We start from the raw sequence: 7,007 nt of genomic DNA, 5'->3' as shown, positions 1-7,007 counted from the left end.
GAGAGCATGAAACAAGGTACAAACAGGGATACATACATAGGACCGGATAAAAAAGATATTTCTGACATTCTGATCGTCCAAATTGACAAACAGACTAAGTCCTATGAAATGTCTAATCATGCTAAGTGACAAAACTAATTAATGTACAGTGAAAAAGGTACTGATTTGGAAACACAAACATTCCGGTCCTAACATTCATTCTGGAATGCCTTCTACTCATCTGTTTTGGACTTGGCTTGACTTCCGGACTCCAACTGATTCCGCACCAACTTATCACTTCGGAATCTTGGTTGACTTCGGATATTCAAAAAGGATTAAGATTGCTAGAGGTTCACTTTCAAGTTCCAACAGGGGGACAAAGGAATGTCGCAATAAATGTTTTCGCTTGGTGGAGAGTAGGTGAGATGAGGAAGATAGTCTTCATCTAGAAGTATGCGACATGGATTTATCCATGAGTTGATTAGTGATTCATCAAAGGTTGTGTCGACTCCCTGAGCATGCCAGATTTTGTCAGTTAGTTTGCCAGCTCTCCAGTCTCTTTTCTTTTGCCTTGTGGTTGGGGAACCGTTTGAGTGATCAGAGGACATAATCTCCTCTTCAGTTGACTTTTCAGGGGATTTTGGAGGATATTGAGCTGGAGATTTATGAACTGGGGATTTGTGTCTTTGGGGAGAGGGCAATTTAATACTTTCTTCAATAGTGGTAATTTCCACTATCTTTGATTCCCCCCCCCCCTTTTGAGGAAGAAGTCTTTGCTTTCTCCTCAAACAAAGTCTTCAGTTCGTCCAACTTGTAGATAGCCCTTGAAAATTGAAACATTGCTTTCGTGTTAACTTCATTTGTTGTCATCAGGGCTAGATTCTTGATGTATTGAGAGAGATCTTTGCAGACCGTGAGAGTTTTCAGTCAGTGTTTCCTTTGCAATGACCGAGCGCTGAATACCTTTGATTGTTTCTTGAAGCTCTACGTATCCTGCTTCATAGGCATCATGAGTTGCATTAATCAGATGAGTAGTCTTTTGTTGTTGCTCTTCGGTCACTTTTTGGAGTTGTTCCTTGAGAGCTTTGACTTCGGCGATGAACTCTTCATGATCCTTTTTTCTTTGTACATCAAGAGTCGCAAGCCCTTGTTCAATCTTCAAAAGTAGTTGTTGGGCAGTAAGCTTTTCTCGTGCCTCAGTGTGAAGAACCCATTATTAAAGAGACTAAAACATAAGAGAGATGGAGTTTATGGTGGTGGAGTTGTGGATTGGGGTGGTTGTTGTTGGGTTGATTGAACTGCGGAAAGAATTTGATCAATTTTGCTTTGGAGATCATTAATTATTTCCTTGTTACTGTGTGCTTTTTCTTCTTCTTATTCTTTTCCTTGAGCTTGGAGGTAGAGATTTGGGATCTACTGGATTCTTCGACGTTGATGAACATATGAAAGTCTTGGGCAGTTGGTTCCTTGTTCACGTCGGTATAATTGTCATCGTCCTGATCGAGAAGTGGATATGTACAGAGTCGCACTTCGATGCTCCCTGGGAATGATCCCTTTGGAGTTGATGAAGATGATGTAGGAGGATAGGGAGATTGGGCAACTCCAGTCTGAGCTCCTTTTCTATTATGAGCTTTCCGGACAGTTTCTTCCATCATCGACATCCAAGCTCTCGTTTGGGCCAGATCATGAGCTTTCTTCATGTTGATGATTGTTGAAGCTAAGTGTGAGACCATTAGAAGATTGGCTTCTTATTTCTTTTCTTGGATCAGCAGGGATTGTTCCTTTCTTGCTCTAATTGCTCGTTTATGAGCTTTAAACTTTTGGAGTTCTGCGTCAGAAGCTAGTATGTAGTTTTCCCAACTGTCCCCAGAAAAATGAGAATTTGTACTAGTTACCATCGGGGTGTCCCTCGGGTTCATGGTTCCTTGCCCAATGAGGCTCCCTGTGCCTAATCCGCTTGAGAGTAATGTAGGCGGTATAGGATTTCCAGATCTTCCTTTGTCTAAAACCAAGTCTGGCCTTGGATCTGTTCTTGCTAGGGTCGCTGAAAAAGGACCCTGCGGTGCAGTTTGTGTTTGATGTGTATGTGTAAGTGAAGAAAAAATGGAATTCAGCTCTTGTAGGTTAAAGATGTGCTTTTGTTTGCTCCCAGAGGCCATGGGAGGTTGATCGACATCATGATCCACTTGGAATCCCGATTGGGTTCTGTCTCCAATCAAACATTCTGAAACCGATTCACTTGATGAATCATAATGGATGTATAGGGTCTTTTCAGGTGACTCAACGTTGAGTCTAATGGCTACCGGAGACTTTTGAGAGTCTCCAGTATGAGCCTTGTGACGCTTTTCGCGAGTGGGGGAGGTAGTGGAAGCTCTTCTCTTCCTTTGCAGTAGTTGAAAGTCTTTAGGTTCTTCTTCATGTAAAGGGTCTGCATTATGCTGAGATTTTGTTGTTTGAAGAACCATGGTAGATGGTTTAGTAACCGCATAGCTTTTCCTCTTAGTTTCAGTTATAGCAACAGTTTTAGAGGTTTTCTTCCTTGCAATCTATTTGTTTTGATTTCATTTGGGTGCAGTGACTGGGTCAATGGTTTTAGGAGGGGGGAATGCGGGGTAGAACGATATGGTGGTACATCGGTCGTAGCCTCCATATGGTCAGAGATCAATTGGGTTATTAGTCCTACTTCGGTCAGGATATGTAAAGGAAGTTGTCTAATGGGACCAAAGACAGGTTGATCTTTTGGAAGAGAGTACCTTTTAAGTTCACGACACACGAAGTAGTTGATGTCTGCGCCTACACTGATGTTTGCTGCGGCATGAAGGTGTTTGATACAAAGAGACCAGAAGCGGGCAGAGGTGACTTCGGTGAGGCACGCTCTTGGTTCATTCCTTCCAACATAGGTCAAGAAGTCATCCCATAAGATTGACCCAAAATCCATTGGTTCGCCGGTGAAGATGCTCCATAGAAGCTCCAAAAATTACCCTCTCATGGCGTCTGTGCCACCGGTTCTGCCGGAAAGGCATCGATCAGATAGTGACACATGAATTGCCACACAGCTGGGAGTTTTGCCTTTTTGAAATCGGTAACCCCTTTCAATTTTGACTAATATCCCATCCGATATAGGACTTTGAACACTTATCCATTTGAAGGACTCTTGAAGATGGTGTTTGGGGGTACCCTGAGACTTATCGAGTCAAGGAATTTTGTCTTGGTGAGTGTTGCCATCGAATCATCAGTAAGAATGGAGTTGATGATTTCAGGGTCATCGATTAGACGGTAGGCAAAGAAAACACATTTGAACAGCACAGATAGAGGAACGATGTCAGCCACAGAGTTGAATGCGTTAAAGAGCAAGTGTTTCTCCATGTATCTGTTCATGATCTTGATCGGTTCGTCATAAAAGTCATGATCTTGAAATATTCCTCGATAATTGCTCGGAGCAATCATCGGTCCTGGGATTTTCACAGTGGATGTCGAACCGGTTGGTTTTTCTTGTTTCTTGGAAATGCCTGATTTCACCATTGTTGAGTAAAAAATTTAAAGAACTTTCAGGAAAAATTTTTATGCAAGAGGATGGAAAGAAAGATCGTCAGAGAATCAGATAGCATAAAAGGTTTCATGTGAAGAAGAAGAAGGTATTTATACCTTCAGATTTGAAAAGTAATTCAATTGGGTAAACAATTTGTTTTTATAGCTGTCACCAAGAAGGGAAAGAGTTTTTATCCGGTTTTGAAATAATTAATTTTTTTTAAAAGGAATCCGGAAAAGACCCGCATTTAATGCTAAATGGGTGCATTAAATGAATGAAATGATGAAATGGGTAATCGATGGTAGAGGTGTATAGATAACTATCAGAGACGTGGGTAAAACATTTTCAAAAAGTGTCTCTTGACGGTAACGGTTTGAACAGTCACCTCAATTTGGGTTTTGGTAAATCTTTTATTGAAAACATAAAATCTCTTTTTATTTTACTTTAAAGGAAAATGGATTGGTTTTTGAAAAGTTACCTTTAAGTTTGACAAACATATTTAATGAATGAAATAAAAACATGCATTTGTAAAAATTAAATGTTCCACTTCATTAAATAGCACACATAAAAACTTTATTTATTGCCAAACAGGAAAAACAGACTTTATGTTCTTGAAAGGAAAGAACTGCAGTGAAATCGATTGATTAGGATTGCGGTATCTTGAGCACCGCAGAGAGACCTGATCACGAGATTAGATATAAATATAATAAAGTGATCCGGAGAGTACATAAATCATAAATACTCTTCGGTAACCAGAGGATACCGAGGAAGCAGTTATGAGATTTGTGCTCAAGAGTTAATCTTAAAAGGAAATAAAAATTTTATCATGGACAAATATATCTGCTTCAAAGACCATATAACGAGGTGAATGATGCAAATCTATTTGTTAGATGTGAAGACCAGAGGTCTTCATGTTTTATCCGTTTAAGAAGAACTGTGGATCAGGATTCATCATACCTAGAATTTCTAAGAAACCATTAAGTTTAGTGGAATCAAGAGCTTTTGTGAAAAACATATGCAATTTCTTCATGGTATGGAACAAAAATAAGTTCGATGTTACCTTTTAAGATATAATCTTTGAGAAAATGATATTGTAGTTCAATGTGCTTCGTCTTTGAGTGTTGAATTGGATTGTGTGATATAGTGATTGCACTCTCTGAATCACAATAAATTGTTATTCGTAACATTCGATAGCCATAATCCATGAGTTGAGTTTTCATCCAGAGGACTTGTGAACAGCAAATTGTTGTGGCAATGTATTTTGCATCTGTAGTGGAGAGTGAGACATAGTTTTGTTTTCTTGAAGACCAACTCACCAGTCTTCCACCAAGGAATTGACATCCTCAAGAAGTGCTCTTGCGGTCTAATCGACAATCTGCATGGTCTGAGTATGTAAAGGCTTGCAGACTGAAGTCGTTTCCTGATGGGTACGAGAGACCTAAAGCTTTAGATCCTTTGAGGTATCTAAAAATCTGTTTGACTGCATTCAGATGAGACATCTTTGGATCAGCTTGAAATATGGCACACAAACCTGTTGCGAAGACTATGTTCGGTCTACTTGTGGTTAGGTACAGTAGAGAACCAATCATTCCTCGATATACTTTTGGATCAACTGAGTCTCCGGTGGAGTCAGTGGTAATCTTAAAACCGAAGGCCATAGGAACCTTTATCGAGTAGCAGTTATCCATTGAATATTTCTTTATCAAATTTGCACTATACTTTTGTTGATGAATGAAAATTCCTTGAGGGACTTGCTTGATTTGAAGATCAAGAACGAAGTTAATCTCTCTGTTCATTCTCATTTAAAATTTACTAGTCATGACCTTGGCGAAGTCGTCTACCATAACTTGATCGGTTAAACCGAAAATAATGTCATCCACGTCGATTTGTACAAGCATTAGATGCTTTTCACTTGAACGTCGAAAGAGGGTGGGATCAAAGACCCCGTGCTTGTATCCAGATTTGATAAGAAACTTAGAAAGAGTTTCATATCAAGCTCTTGGTTCCTGCTTCGATCCATACACAGCTTTCTCCAATTTGTAGTAGTGATGAGGAAGATCAAGATTCTCAAAACCTGGAGGTTGCTGTAAGTATACATCTTCTTTCAGTTCGCCATTGAGGAATGCATTTTTTACATCCATTTTATGTACTTGGACATTTTTGTGTTCCGCATACGCTAGTAAGATGAGTATGGCCTCTAGCCTTGGAACTGGAGCATATGTTTCGTCATAATCAATTCCTTCCAACTGGTTGTAACCCTTTACTACAAATCGGGTTTTGTTTCTGATAACCACACCTGAGGCATCCAATTTGTTGCGAAATACCCAGCGAATTCCAACGACCATATGCCCTTTTGGTTTGGGGAGTAGATTCCAAACCTTGTTTCTTTCAAATTCAACAAGCTCTTCTTACATTGCAACAATCCAGTCGTGGTCCAGAAGAGCATCTTTGATGGTTTTGGGTTCCGTAGAGGACATCAAAGCTGCATACGGATAATGTTTAGTTAAATCATCAGAAGAGCGAGTGTGTATACCTGCAGAAGGACGCCCTACTATCTGGTCGGGGGGTGATTTCTTGTCCAGATGTGTAGACATGAATGATGATCAGCATTTTCATTTGATGGAATGTCTTAAACAGCGAGAGGAGTTTCTCTTTGAATGTCTTGTACTTGTTCCTATTCAGTCTGAGAACATCCTGTGGATTGATCTGCAATGATTTGCTATGTTGGAGGTGAAGGTTCCTCTTGCAAACATGATGGATCCCCCTGGATTAAAGCATTGTTAGTGAAGGGAACTATGAGAACTTCATCATCCATTATCTCTTCAACATCTTCTTCTGAGTCTTCGGATTCTTCAGAACTCCTTGAATTATTATTGTTGACAACTGGGATTGTTTCATCTATGACTAGAACCTCGATGGTTGGGATGTTTAGAGGAATTGATGGATTGATTTCCCCCCTCAACCGGAGAGGTGGAAGTCATGCTTGAAGAGTCTTCAGATACCGAAGGATCAGAGTCTTCGGTATGTTGTAATTGCACAGAAGGAGAGATTAGGACTTCGGAAAGTCTTGCAGTTTCTGTAGGATCGAAGAGTTTCACATTTGACTTCTATGATGTTGAGAGGTCCGGATTCAATTGGAATGTCATTCTCCATGATAAACTTTGTTTCATTGAGAGGAGTGGTCTTCCGGACATAAAAATCATCAAATTTCACGTCAAAGCTTTCTTCTATGATTCTAGTTCTTCGAATTAGAACTCTATATGCTACATTGTTTGTTGAATATCCCAAAAATATTCTTTCTTCCGATTTGGGTGCAAATTTCCTTAGTTGTTCTTTGTTGTTGACTACAAAACACCTGCAACCAAAAATGTGAAAGAAATGAACATTTGGTTTACGATTGTTCAAACCTTTATATGAAGTCTTTTTAAGTCCTTTGTTGATGATGCTCCAGTTTTGTACAAAGCATGTTGTAGAGACTGCTTCTGCCAAAAAGTAGAGA

This window comes from Lactuca virosa, chromosome 4, assembly GCF_052849685.1.
Source record: "Lactuca virosa cultivar CGN04683 chromosome 4, Lactuca_virosa_CGN04683_v6, whole genome shotgun sequence".
NCBI lineage: Eukaryota > Viridiplantae > Streptophyta > Magnoliopsida > Asterales > Asteraceae > Lactuca > Lactuca virosa.
Note: the sequence above shows the minus strand (reverse complement) of the source record.